We start from the raw sequence: 15,290 nt of genomic DNA on the forward strand, positions 1-15,290 counted from the left end.
GAATACACTCGGATTTCTAAAGATTTTAATAAACTATCTTAAAATTCTAATTGAATACACTTGAATGTTAGAGAATCACTGAAAATTTTGATTAAATACTCATAGATTAATTAAAAGAATTAAAATCTCTCAAAATCTTAATTAAATACACCACCATCAAGCCGGATATATACCGTTACAAATAACGGTTACTACCGACGACTCCCACCAGACATATTAATATAGCTTCTAACTAGAAAACATTGCCCGCGCGTTGCTGCGGGATTAAGAATCATATGAAAAATTATGTTTCCAAGGTATAAAAGACTGTTAGAAAAGATTAAATATAGGAAAAGATATTATTTAGTCGGGTGTAACCTTTTTTTGCCACTGATAAAAAGAGGTCTTATGTAGGGTGTAACCTTTTTTTGCCACTGATAAAAAGAGGTCTTATGATTTTTTTTTTTTTTCTTTTTTGTGAGACATTGTAGTTGCCTCATTATCGGTCTCATCTTCAAGAAAGAAGGTTACATTGTACCTGTGTTTAAATGTAATTTAGAATGTTAAATATCAAATAAAGTAAAAATAACTTGCAATTTGCATAAAAGACTTCAAATTATCCATAAAAAAAGAGTAAAACTTCCTGTGATTTGGCCTCCACATAAAAGAAAGATTAATGAAGGATTTGTACAGTCAAACTCACAATTTAATAACAAAAGTTAAGTAATAAATATAATATGTCAACTTATTCATCACTTGACAAATGACGTAAACATTGATAATTGATTTTATCACTGAAAAAATAATTTAAGAACCAAGTTAAAACCCATAGGCTTATTCCATGCATTTTGAAGGGGACCTAGTTTCCTTTTTAATTTTACTTGGAATAAATAACACTTTACATTTCATCTACAACCTAAAACAACAAAACAATGTAGGAAATGGTATAAAACAAACATTAAAATACAGATGGTAAGGCCCAAACCTATGACTGAAGATATTTGATTGCTAAATGATTAGAGCTTGAACTGGTTCTAAGCAACTTCTACCCTTCATACTCATCAAATGATCTGTAATTGCAGCAACAATAAAAAAATCCATAAAAATCACTTTAAAATGTCTGCCAAATACCAAAAAAAATTCAAATTTTCTCAAGATTTAGCCTAACCATTTTGCTAATTCCCATCAATAACATTTTTACTGCATTTGACGCCAGTGGACTAAGTTCCTCATTTGTAAGCAAAACCAATTCTTTTTTTACACTGTAAATATCATCAAGTTTAATCTTTTTATCTCCTTTTATTCCTACCAACTACAACCTCTTTTTATCTCCTTTTATTCCACCTACCAACTGCGACCTCTCTCCCAAATTACACACTTTCTAATATCATTTTCTCACCAATTATTACAACAAAATTTCTAACTTGTTTTCTTTTCTTCTCAATATTTACATGGGAAATAATTTGAAATGGTGGAGCTTTTGACTCAATCTCATGGACATTACAACAGGACATCCAATCTCAAGATGGAATAAGATTAATCAGGCGGGAATTATAATGGAAGACCTTTTTAACACCACTTGGTCAGCACCTTCAGCAACTTAAACAGTTTGGCTCTTAAATAAGCAAGCGTGTTTGTTCCTCATAAACGAAAAGGTCAGAACGACATGTGCTTTAAACACAATATTCATCCCCAAATTGAAAACCACCAATCCAAAAAAATAAATTAGATGCACTGACAAAGCTAAAAAATATGGCCAATATCAAACTCACCTTGATGCCCTGTGGATCAGCAACCATGGTCGGAGAAGAAGAGAGAATGAAGCTGCTCTAAAGGTCACCGAGTATCAGGTTCTGAGTGGGAGGAGAAATAAAAAAAAAAAAAAAAGAAATTTCAATCCATTTATAAATCCAAAATCACAAAACCCCATATTTGAACAAAACAAAACCCCCAAGATGTAAGACTTGAAAAACTTACCAGAAAACCCTAGCTTTTCTGGGCAAAAAATTCCTTCAAATCAATCTGAAACACTGAAGAAGCTTACCTGAGTTCAATAAAGATCAAAATTTAAGCAACTTTCTCACCTGGAAATGTTGGATTAGATGAGCCCAGAAATTCCAATCGAAACCAAATTGGTACAAATTTCTGAAACCAAAAACCAAACCACATCAGATATTCTAAAAAACCATCTAAGAAAACGTAGAAAATTGAAACCTAGTTCGGTGAGAAACATACAACACTTACTTGCAAACAGTGATCAAATCAGCCAAAAAATAATTCCAATCGAACCAAAAAAAGGCCGAAATTAACAATTCTGATAAGTAATCGAAGAACAACAAAATCAACGAAGCAGCACAACGACAGAAAATAGAATCCCAGGCGAAGAGAAATAGGCGGCGACAAACGAACTAACTCGAGGTATGCAAGAGAGGAAAACGGAAAGAAATATCTAGAACAACCGAAGCCAAAGCACCCAGTGATGAAAGACACGTAGAACCATAAGGGCAAAACGGTCTTGTTACTGTAGAAAGGCAACACCAAAATGGAGAGGACGAAAAATTTTGAGGGGCTGTTTCGCCATTTTACTGCTCTAGAACAGTACCGGGGAGTTTGAGTTTTAGTATATATTAATTTGCCGCTTCATTTGAATGAGAAAATCTAACAGCTTCTCCAACACTCTTTCCTCCGTAGAAATGAGTTTGAATTCGTCTCGCTCCGCCGGCTCGTCCGGCCAGCGATCAAATTCCAAGCGGAGCGTACTTCCAACTTTAGAGCAGTAACTCCAAGAAGAAGAAGCAGCAGCAGACGACGGCCAACAAGAAAACCCTAGGCACCTCTAGAGGGCGCCAATTCTCTCTCCTCCTCTCGCTCCTCCTTAAAAGAACCCCCTTCTCCGATTTCGGCAAGTACTTCTCTCTTCCTCTTTCGTTCATTGCCGTCAATTTTCAATTTTTGTTAAGAAATGCTATGGCAATTGGAAAAATTGGAAATTGGATGAGATCAATAAAACCTAGTTTTGTTTGATTTGCATTCAATTTTTGAATCTGTGTGCTTGTTAGTGATTTGGAGTTATATTCTGATTGGTGTTTGTGAAATTGGGTGCAGTTACATGGTAGAGAATAACAGGAAACTTCATAATCAGTTCGATACGGAAGCTTCAGCTTCTTCACACAGTGGTTCAAAAACTGGAAAGGATACATTTCGCGGGGTTTCGACATTTGCGGATGGCTACACGGTTCCTCCCAATCAGGTTTTTTTGGTTTCTTATGATTTTCTGTTGACAGTTTTGAACTGATATGACTTGCACGAAATGTAAAGAAGATTGGAAAAGGAAAACTGAATCGCCAAGTTCATTAATGTTCCATTTGTAACATTATGGCAACTTAGTAATGTAGAATGTATAATTTGATTATCCTTTTCTATTGATTTTCCTCAACGATTTTGGCGATGATGGGGAGAGGAGTTGTTTCGTCACTATCATGTGGATTTTCTTTGAGGTGTTTATGATAATCTGTTACAGGAACTGTGAGGCTACATGTTGAACTGTGGTGGAAAATATGAGAACTAGTTTTCTAGACACCATGTCACACATATCATTTGCAGTAATCTAGCCAACAGCAAAATAAAAAATTTGAGGTTTGTATTATTTTAGTTACTTTCAGATCAATAAAATTGTGAAAATTCAAATTTGATATTTAATTAATCTCCAGTAAGTTTGATTTACTGTTCCTGATCCTAATACAGGTATTTTAGTGGAGGGCTCCCAGTGGTGAAACCCTCCTGGATTTTAGATTCAGTTGCTGCTAACAAACTCTTGAGTTGTAAGTTCATGGGCCTTTTCTGTTTTGTTTTTCTCTTTTCTTCTGTCTTCTTTTTCTTAAAGTTTTAATTTGGTCTTCCTTTAAGTTTTAACAGATGACATTTAGGACTCAGCTAAGCATTACTACCATGTACTGACTAATTGGGTTGGGTTGTATCTTCATACACAGCATAATTATATTAAATGCAACAAAAAGTAGCAGTGGAGATTGGATGAGGGGCATTTGAGCAAGGAATGTTTTCTGGAGGAGCTTCTGACATGTTTCCCCTCAGTATTTTGGTCATGGTTTGATGACAGTCATCTTTTTTCGTTTTTTGAATGATGACGTGAAGAACACTACATAGTTCATAAATTAGTATTTTAACTTTGAGGGATTTTCATTTTCTGATTTCATGTGTTCCTTACCAACTTGAACAGATTGCTTGCAACCAACCAATACTGTCAGCCTTCTTTTCTCCGAAAATAATCCGAGACTCTGGTGATACTTTGAGAGATGCTGCTAATCTTTGATGGGTGCCGTAGTGGAAGGTGCTACCAGATCTGAAGTGGGCAGATCCACAGAACACAGGAAAAATTAGTGGATAATCTGATAGCATTATGTTTGAGAACGACAATGAAGAACCTGGTCAATAGCCATATGTAAGTAGTGAAAAAGATTGTGAAGTGCAAATTGCAGAAATGACTACTTCGGACGCAGAAGAGGATGGCAGGGTAAAAGATGGACTTCCGTGTTTTACCCACCAAACATCAGCTTCAGCTTGCAGCTACCACTTGCCAAGCTCTTCAAATGTTGGGTCTAATTGAAATCATTCAACTCTTGAGGATCCCAATTTTGTGGAAAACTATTTTAAGGTACTGAACTGGAAAGTATTTATGTACCGTCTCTCACTAGTGCCACATTTTTTCATCTTGATTTGTACCATCAAGAGTCCTAATTCCTATTTGTCTTCAAAATAAAATTATTTGATTAGTTTTTCAAAGGCTATGTATGCCTTCTCCTCTTTTTTGTTTTTTCTTATGTTGTATTTGTTGAGAAGGGTAAATACTTTTCTACTGATACTTGTTGGCATACTCCATCACTTGTTGGCATGCTCGTTGCATTGATTTTCTAGAAATTCAAATTTATTGATCTTATGCCATTTTCAAAACCAATTAGCCTGAAATAGTTACCAATTGAAACTTCCCTAGGGTATTTTTTGGAGGGACCCATGGAATTTGATTCGCAGTTTGGCTTTGTGGTTGAGATGATACTAGTATATTTGCTTATACATTTGTTGAGTTATATCTGTTATGTGGTTCTAAACTTCTAGTGGATGTTGTACATTTTTGAATAATTATTATTTGACTGCTAATGCTATTTTGTTATACTGGTTAAACTTACCTGCATTTTTGTATTACTATCATTTTATATCTTTGGTTACTGCAGAGCTTAAGGCTGCACTTCATACGAACATGGAGAAATCAGTATCGAAAGCGTTTTCCAAGTTCCTCTAAAGGTTTTAAGAGCACAGAGCCTAATCTTAGTGCTTCGACTGGTTCCCAGAAGGCTGCCATTATACACATTGACATGGTACCTTCCGAACACAAGACTGTTACACCTGAATTTTGATTATTATGTCCTTATACTTGTCTGGTAATTACTGGTCTCCCTGTGTTATCAACTAATCAATGGGCCTCCCTTGTGTGCTATAAATTTTGACTTTCACTGGCCATGCTATCTGTTCACACTCATCACTGTCATCTTCTCCACTATTGCCGCAGATACCATTATTTTCAAGAATTTTGTACTATAAATCTCATTTCCAACAAGAAAGTCATTTTTTCCCAAAACCTTTTTAAGTTTAAACCTCTATCTTCTGGGCCAAGTTTGAAACACATGATCCCTGTAATTTCATTTAATCCCTAGTGATGTCATTGATGGATTAATTAGAGTTGTAAAGTTGATTGATCTTATAGTGATGTGCAATATGAATATCTTGGATGAGATGAAGTTTTCCGTATAATTGAGAATGCAAGTGAGATAATGCGATATGCTCTTGTAGGACTGTTTTTTCGTGTCAGTGGTCGTCAGGAAACGCCCTGAGTTTAAGGATAGGCCGGTAGCTGTGTGCCATTCTGATAATCCAAAGGGAAGTGCTGAAATTTCATCTGCAAACTACCCTGCTTGAAATTATGGTTGGTTTTTCTTTTTTTCAATTTTATTTGTCTTGGGAGGATATATTTTGTATTTAATCGTTTTATTTCTAACTTTCAGGAGTGAAAGCTGGGATGTTTGTTAGAGATTGCAAGGCTCTTTGTCCAAACCTTGTCATTATTCCATATGATTTTGAAGCTGATGAGGAGGTATGTTTTATCTTAGATACTTCTTTTACAGAGACAACGCTTATTTTGTCTTTTGTTTACAGTATTTTACCTTGTTGACTGGAATTCTATAAGCTATATGATCTGCTGTGTAGGTAGCTGGTCAGTTCTACGACATCTTGCATACGCACTTCAATAAAGTACAGGTATGCTTGCTTGTGGGATTTTTTTTGTTGAAGTACTTGAAGTTTAAGTTGCCTTCTTGTTAATATTGAACTTCTTGAATTTAGGCAGTAAGCTGTGATGAAGCATTTTTAGATGTCACTGATGTGGAAGGGGTAGATCCTGAGGTGTTAGCTTCAACTGTAAGAAGTGCTGTATTCCTACTGAAAAGGTGTGCTCTTTCTTCTATTCTTTTATATTGTTTTTTGCTTCATATTAAAAACCAATGTGGATTATTTTTCTTGAGATGTTATATAGATACCATACTGGTTGATTTTCTGAAAAGGTGCTATATTATTAGCCATGAACACTTCAAATGAAATTTTGAATGCATAGTACGTGGAAACTTGTTTTGTTATGAACTTTCTTCGCATTGCAATTCATATACTGGGGAAAAGGTAATGTATAGCATGGATGTTGTGTATAAGTGAGGTTCTTTTTACATCACCAGGAGGAGCCTTGGTTAACTTTTGCACTAGAACTTTGTCTAGTTTCTTGGATATAAATAACAGGCAAGGTATTTTCCCTTTGAAAAAACTGTCTCCATTCGATTGTTTTTCCTTACTCATGCTTGTGATGGCTTTGTTTTGTCTCATTTGATCATAACCTCTTGATTGATTTTGAATTTCTAGTGATTTTAATAGTTTATTAATGTTGTAACTTGTAACTGCATTCTCACAAATGTGTAAAAGGAAGTCTGTAAACTCCTTGTTATTTTAATCTTCGTGTAGTACGCACACACACATCGGTCACAAACATATGACCGTTTATGTTGCTCTTTCATTTTTCAGTTTGTGTTGGTGAAAATTAAGGAGGACTTGGATGATATATACCTTTTAATCCTAAGTTGTAACAATGATTGTTTTTATTTACTTCATTGCAACTAAACAAAACTACAAGTCTAGAAATAGTAATTTAGCCCAAAATTTAACATCACTCAAAAAAATGAGCAGTAGCAAATGACATAGCCAGTCTTTATTTTTATTTTTTTTCAGTATGAGGATCGGAAAAACCAAGAGTTGAACTCTGACCATGGTTATAAGGGTAAATGTTCCATTATGCATAGAGTGAGCTACATAGCGGGAAAATGATTTGTACATATCTTGTTTCTTCTTCTGAAAACGTTTGTTTAAAACTATTAATTGATTTTATTTATTTCATTCGATATAATGGTCAAAACTAAATGTGAGTCTGCATAAAGACAATTTATGCTATATAGCCCCTTATGAAGTCAAACCTGTGGTGTCACTTAGGCAGCTATATCATCTGCATGCCTTGTAGTTAAATTCTCCGCTTTCCATTTTTCCAATCTTGTAGGTCAAGGATAAGAGATGATTGAATAATTAACACCTGCCTTTGATCCGTGGGCCTGTGGCATAATTAAAAGAATGTATTTGGACTTCCATCCTTCTTTTTAAGATCTTGGATTGTTTTGGTGGTTATGATCTTCTTCTACTTTGATTTACAAAAATTAATTTTTTATTGCGTTTTAGTGAAAATTATTGTAGAATGTCGAACGTGTTAAATAAAAAAATTATATCAACCATGGAATGTTGTGCGCTAACCGAGCAGTAAGCGAGGTGAGAGTCCAAAACCGCAATAGACCGCAGAAGATGGCCTACCTCCAACGACTTGAAAAGTACGAGGATTGAGAGTTTGAGACCATTTCAATTTTTCGTTCCATAGGTTGACACATGTTCCTGACTCAAATTTTAGTCCATATGCTTGATTTTTATTTTTTTTATTTTTGGGTCGCCTACTTCTTTGAATGATTTTGATGTTGTACCAGTGTGTATACTTGAATTTACATGTTCTAAGGCGTTATCAAGTATTATTCTTCACTTGTAAATGAGAGGTTTTAAATTTGATTCTCGAATTTAAACTACATTATTACTAGTATATTATAAGGCTAAGCCTACACTCTCCCTCGTAGTGCATATAATATCTTTTATTCAGAAAAAAGAATTTTTTTATTTTTTTTTTGCTCTCTATAAACACATCATGCAACAAATAAAACCACACATAAAATTATGCCAACAAAATTGTCTACAAAATAATATACTGAAATACTAATAACATTTTCCGTAGACTTTTCAAACAAAGTACAAGAAAAATGCGGCACTCACCTAAAAGTTTTAGCAATTCTTAAAAATAAAAAAAAATAAAAAAAGTTTTAGCAATAGTTAAAAGGGATGATTTATACTGTCATGCAGACATTTTAACATCCGCAATTTGATCTCCATTTGACCATGGCTCAAAGGAACTAAACTTGATGATGCAAAAAAGATACTTCTTAGAAAAAAAAAATCCAAAAATTGAAATGGTAAAGCTCATGGTAATAAAGTAGGTAGTTACATTATCCTGTGCTAAATAAATAAAAAAGCTATCTAGTCTCTAACATATAGCATATAAGAAAACGTTTTAATGTTGTGTTATTAATTTATTGAGGTCATAACCTGTTTTATATACATTACTATTGAATATTAAGATATAAGCTTGTAATTCATTTATATTATATAACAAATGAAATAATAAATATTACGCAATAACGTCACAACACTCCTAAATGTGGGTTTACAAATAGATGTCTTAAAATAGAGAGAGATCAGAAAATGAAAAAAATGATTTTAAGAGAGAACAGGTTGGATGTAATTGTGGAGTAGGTTTTTGGTCGGGGAAGGGGATTCTTTCTATGTTTGGGAGGAATTGACTTGGCTTCCTCAATAAATAAGGATGAGTTTCTTCTCAAGATGTTTTGTTATTGATTTACGGAGTTTCGTGTTTATGATTAAAATTGTTTATACTATAAATTACTCACTTTGTAAATATCACCCCTTACAAAAAAAAAAAAAAAAAAAAAGAGATATTTAAGTCATCGAACTATATAAAAAAAAAAGTTCGAATACAGTAAAAGCATTACAACATGTCTATCTATTTACCAAAATTAATTAACTAAATGATCTTATTTTAAATTAATCTTTTGCAATGATGATCTTTATAAAGTGATTTACAATATAAACGATTTTAATCATAAACGTAAAATTTTGTAATTAGTAACAAAGCTTTTTGAGGAAGAACTCCTCAATTTTAAGGAGCCAAGCTTTCCTGTATTTTAGGATGCATTGCTTGAGCCAAATAAAAGCAACATATAAAAAAGGGCAACTAAAATATTCTATAACGGCAAAGAGAGAGTGACCAATGGAGTCAGAGACCAAAAAGAAAAGATTGTTGGTCAGACAATTGACGTATTAGGCTTTCCTACTTTTGTATTTTAAAACGACTGGAATGGCTCGAATAAGAGTCAAAGGCTGAGCACATTTTCAAACTCCAAACTCATAAACACAGAAAACACAATCCAGCCCACAATCCTAAAAAGTCGATGAATTAAAAAGCAAACCAAGCTAACCCTAGCTAGTCTCTATATAAACAAACATTCTTTGAGACTGAAGGACCCAAACCTCTGTAAATCTCAAAATTCTCTTCGGATGGCCTTCAATACCATTTCCATTTTGATCATCTTCTTCCTTTTGCTCTCTTATTCTGCGCACGCTGAGGCCTCAAGACCTCTTATACGTGCTCAAGATAAACATACTTTTAAGTCCATAAAGAGCTTCCTTGTAGCACAAGCTTAATCCGGGCTGAGCCATAGAGGACTCGATCACTGATCGATTGATGGAAGCTGTTTTTGCTCAACACACATTCTTATATGAGTGGGAGACTTTGTTGAAGAAGCTAAGCTGAGAGGTTCAGGAAAGTTTTGTATAAGAGAAATCATTAGAGATTTAGTATAGACGTAGTCATATATCCTTGGTTCCTCATATAAACCAACACAAACAAAAGATTGCACACTAACACAGTTAAATTTATTTTATTTTATTGTTTTTTGGCCTGTGGAAATGACTAGTGTCGGGCAACAAGAAAGGGTTTAATTTTGAATCTTTGATACAAATCAATGTAATAGTTATATGCTCTTGACTTTTTTCTAGAATATCACTTATATAAAAAGTACAGAAGAGTCGTATGTGTTTGTGTTTTGGAGGACAATATTTCTAGATGATGAGTTCAATACTTAATTATTAAAGTTTTTTCTTCTTATTATTACATTTTATGTGTATTCGAGGACTAAAAAAATAATACATTACTGTAATACTCCGTAACTTAGTAAAAGACAAAAGGAAAAGTGGCCGGCCCTTCTAAACAAAACCTAAAACGTATAAACCTGCAAAAATCTAACTCCTCTAAACAAAACCTAAAAGGTATAAACCGGAAAAACAAGTTTTGAAACACCAAAAACAAAATGTTGGGAAGAAAAAAAAAATCTCACATTAGGAAAGTGGGATTAACTTATAAATTGTTAGGGTGCAACTTGGGTTGGGCCAATCTGAATCCACTCATGTCCAACCTGACCTTAAATCCGAACAAGTGGTTTTTTTTTAGTTATAACCCGTCCGAACCCAACCCAATTTCAAACCGTTCATTGGTTGGGTTGAGTTGGGTAGATCATTTGCCTGTCTATTCCCAACCCAACCCAACCCGATTAACCAAACCCAATCTAACCAGATTGTAACCCATATCAATTATGCTCATTACACCCAAGTGGGCCAAGTCAAAAAACCAACGCCCTTTTTAATATTTTTTAAATAAATTATCCTTTATAATTACTTAAGTGGTATAAACTTCTTGTTTAAGTGTGATTGTGTAAATCCTAGAGTCGATCTGATTCTAGTTATTCTTTCCTATTAGGACTTGTATTCCTTGGAGGAGAAGAATTTCTCTCTCTTATTACTATAAATAAAGGCACTGCGTATGACACACCCTGACCCAGAATATCAACTAAAACTCCGAATCGAGCTATGCTGGTCGACACCTAGTAGGTGACGAAGCCATAAAATGTGATAATGTGTAAAATGTGAATAAATTAAAACTAAAAGTGCCTATATACAAAAGTGAGTGGTGAGCGGGTATGGACACATTTCACACACGATACAGAGCATAAGAAAAGTACAGTGAGGTAAGATAATAATTATACCATCATAAGGAGCCACCTGAATTAGGAGTGTCACAAGTCCTCGTTGATACGAAACTTGGCTACTAGAACCTAGAGGGGGTGCAAAAATAGAAAGTGTGAGTGGGCAAACAAGGATTTTCAAAATCATTTCTATTATCAAAGGTAGTAACCCCTCGCCGTAAAACCTATATAGTTTTCAGAAAATCATACTACGTAGAAGTATGAAATCAAATGTATATTAACAGTAAATCCAGAAGTATACCACTACTCAGCATCTCATTAACAATATAAATAATCATGTGCTTAATAACCCATATTAGCATGCAAGCTGGAATCACCTATGGTGACCTGTACGACTGCACCCATTTCTCACCCATATCTCATCAACCAATGCTAGCACATAAGTCGGAGTCACCTATAGTGACCTGTACGACGTATCCATATCTCATCGATCAATGCTAGCACATAAGTCAGAGTCACATCAATGCTAGCACATAAGTCGGAGTCACCTATAGTGACCTGTACGACTTATGCATATCTCATCAATCAATGCTAGCACATAAGTCGGAGTCGTAGTCACCTATAGTGACTTGTACGACTTATCTATATCTTATCAATCAATGCTAGCACATAAGTCGGAGTCACCTATAGTGATCTATACGACTTATCCATGAAAAGTAATATGTTAGCCGGATCTACCTCTTGTGGCTTGTACTGCTGAACCCATAGCTTATCACATATCCCTGCACACCGGTCAAAACCATCTCTAGTGGTCTGTACGACATGACTGTACACCTACCTTGGATCCAAGGTGAGTGTAAGGTGCGGGAGGTGAACATCACGTGAAGGACTGTGCCCTGGCCACGGGCAAGAGCACTAACACCGGGGTGCATGTTTATGAGCTCTAACTGTATCTATCGTAACATATATAACTTAGGGGCAACCTGTATGACAGTGTCGGAGTTGCCTATTATTGCAACCTGTATGACAAGGTTAGAGTTGCCTAAAACATACATGTAGTCATGCCATAACTCCATCATTTCAACTAATACCATAAACTCACTTGAACTTACTTGGGTGTCCTGGGTTCACCTTTGCACTTCAAAGCGTTCACAATAATTATGTGCAAGTAATATACATATGGGTATATCATGATGCAATCTAATACTCAACCATGACATCGCATTTTCAATTACATACATACATACATACATACATATATATATATATATATATATAATATGGCATAAAAATGCATAAGCTGTAACGCCTTACTTCCAAACTATTTATTTTCAGGAATAATTATCGATGATAAGCCCAATTAGACACTAGTTTAATTAACTATCATTACTTTCGTTTCCTTACTTCAAATTCTTGATTCTTCACACATTGGTTTATGGCCAACAATTAACCACCAAATCATCAAGTTAAATCTCACATTTTCCACCAATGTCCCTCACATCACTCAATTCCATAAATAAGCCTATTGTCTCAATTATTTAATCTCACTTCTTGTATGGCTGCATCTAACGTCTTGTTAGACTGCCTACGTCCCCTAAACAGGGATCAAGCCATTTGTAGTTCACATTTGTACTTCAAAGCATTCACAGTAATCATAAGCAATAATCAATTTATAAACGTTTGTGGAATTATCAATCATATATATATATATATATATATATTTATTTATTTATATACAATAGAAAGGAAAAGACCCACTTACTTGAGGTATGCGCTACGACTCTCTAGCACGCATATCGAGACATCAAGAACCAATGTCGCCTAGAATAAATCAAATCACGTCTCAGAGTTCTTATTGATATAATACATAATTTACATAAAACACATCTCTACGTAATTCACTTCGGAAGATCTGCATCAAGGATTTCCAATCCGTTACTTCCAAAGATTCACATTATGATCCTAGAACCACGTCCTAATGTTTCATTATGATCTAATGGTCAGATCTCCGCCAATTGCCAAAACCAAGTGGCGGTCAACATTTTATTTTATGAACTTACAAATCCAATTCGAGAAGATTCGTACGTCGGATTCCTGATCCGTAAGTTTCTATGGTCCTCAAATATTACGTACTATAATGTATTAAAGTTTGGTGATGATCGAACGGACGAATCATCGATTCTTATAAAGGTCAAGTGATGTGTCGTAATGAAACTAAGTTCCAACAATCAAACCACATCATATGGATATCAATTATGGCATTAGAACAACTAATTGAACTTAAAGGAACATCATCTGCCCACTGGCCAGGCCGCCGTCGCACGCGCTGCCGCGGGTGGTGGTCAGCCACCTCGACTTGCCGGAAAATTTGACTATTTTTAAAAAAATTACCAAAATTTACAGAAATGAAGATCTCAATGAGTATAGAAAGTTTCATACTTGTGGACAAGTCCAATTTGGCTGGGAAAAGCCCCAAATTCACTCAAATCCGCCAGAAACCCTAATATGGGTGTTCTTCGATTCGACTTCCTCGATGTTCCAACGCCCCTATAGCTGATTGGGTCTTGTTCCTAGGTCCAAGGGGAGTTGATTAAGAGTGGTGGTGGGTGGTAAACTCGCCAGATTGGAGGAATCACCGTCGAGCACCTGCGGTGAGGTTTTTCACGATTTTGGTCCTTAAACCCTTCGATCTTGGGTGGAAATGGAAAAAGGAAAGTCACTGAGCATTTCTCAAGTGTTGGATGGTAGTGGTTCAACGGAAAAAATGGCGAGAATCGCCGGAGTTTGATCTGTTTGGGTGTGCGGTTGCACTGCCCGACGGGAAGGTTCCTTTATTTTTTATTTTTTCTTTCCTCCTCCCTTCCTGATTGGTTCTCCTTTTCCTCCCTCTAAAAATCTGATTGGTCCCCTGTATTTTAACTAATTTAACCTTTAACCCACATGTGGAAATTAAATAATTCCCAAAATCTATAGTTTTACAACTTCAAATGTCCGAGCTATATCGATATAATCCAGACTCGCAAACGGCTTTCACCTATGTGTTCATACCAACGAGTACTACACAAATGCGGTAAGTGAATAAGTCATACGTTTCTTTACACGTTGGTCAAAGAAAGTGAAAACCTTCACCTCTAGGGCATTGGGCATAAATTCATTCTTTTAAAATTTATAAAAATCGTAGAACTAGTTATGGGTTGTCACAGCGTAGGGGGAATAACATCCTCTACACAACCCTACAAACACATCTATTTCTCTATTCTCTCTCTGTGCCGCCGGCCCCATTCCCCTGTCAATTAAATACAGGCCACAACACGTTATCATCATGCTTTTACCGTTGCGCTTAGGAATCGAAGTGGAAGTTTTCTGCATCAAACTAGTTCACTAATATCATCACGCAATTAGGTTCTTCCAAAATAATAGTTTTAATCTCGATATTTTTGCAACCTTGATAGCATGAATATTCACCTTAATGCATGACCCAACTTTATGTTTTTCGAATTTAAGATTCTACATAAATTGTGTATGCATTATATCCATGATTCTTGAATTATGTGAATTTGATATTGCAATGAATTGCATCAAATGTATGTCCATGCATTAAATTATTTATATGAATATGCATTGAATTAATCTGAAATTGAAAAAAATTATTAAAATATGGATTAGGGTTTCATTCTAAACCCCTTCATTGTGTGAGTTGTGGTTGGTGAGCTGCCAAGCTATCGAGCCACTAGCCCCAGGCCTGCAGCCTATGTGGTTGAGCCGAGCCGCGAGACCACAAAGCCGGAGCTATGGGCTTCTGGTCTGAAACCTAGAAAAAATTCGATGCATTCCATGGCGTTTTTCCCCTCACAGGTGGCCCTGCATCCCAATCCTAACCTTCGGTCATCGTCCCGAAAACCTGAAGATCTTCCCCCAATGGGTTTTTGATCGAGATTCGTTTGAATCTCACCAGTTTTCTTCGAAATTTCGAGTTAATTTTTCTAGGTTTTCTAAACA

At 35.3% G+C, this 15,290-nt stretch overlaps 1 long non-coding RNA gene and 1 pseudogene across 4 annotated transcripts; one reads left to right on the forward strand and one right to left on the reverse strand.

Annotated features, from left to right (window-relative positions):
- Positions 1–338: 338 nt before the first annotated feature.
- On the reverse strand, positions 339–2,604 carry LOC148696943 (uncharacterized). 3 transcript variants are annotated; one of them, XR_015962931.1, is made up of 4 exons: positions 1,957–2,604; positions 1,752–1,832; positions 965–1,049; positions 339–517 (listed from the first exon to the last, which is right to left on the reverse strand). It is a non-coding gene; the product is annotated as an uncharacterized LOC148696943 (long non-coding RNA). The 3 variants fall into 3 exon arrangements; XR_015962930.1 differs by lacking the exon at positions 339–517 and having other exon boundaries at positions 685–1,049; positions 1,957–2,124; positions 2,224–2,604; XR_015962929.1 differs by lacking the exon at positions 339–517 and having other exon boundaries at positions 685–1,049.
- Positions 2,605–2,672: 68 nt separating this feature from the next.
- Positions 2,673–8,171, forward strand: LOC137724928 (translesion synthesis protein REV1-like; annotated as a pseudogene). Its single transcript, XR_015962151.1, has 10 exons — positions 2,673–2,755; positions 3,085–3,229; positions 3,500–3,504; positions 4,156–4,651; positions 5,226–5,369; positions 5,842–5,974; positions 6,054–6,142; positions 6,256–6,306; positions 6,391–6,494; positions 7,114–8,171. The product of XR_015962151.1 is annotated as a translesion synthesis protein REV1-like (transcript).
- The last annotated feature ends 7,119 nt before the right edge of the window (positions 8,172–15,290 follow it).

Source organism: Pyrus communis, chromosome 5 (genome assembly GCF_041283825.1).
Source record: "Pyrus communis isolate YQ-2024b chromosome 5, ASM4128382v1, whole genome shotgun sequence".
In the NCBI taxonomy this organism is placed as follows: domain Eukaryota; kingdom Viridiplantae; phylum Streptophyta; class Magnoliopsida; order Rosales; family Rosaceae; genus Pyrus; species Pyrus communis.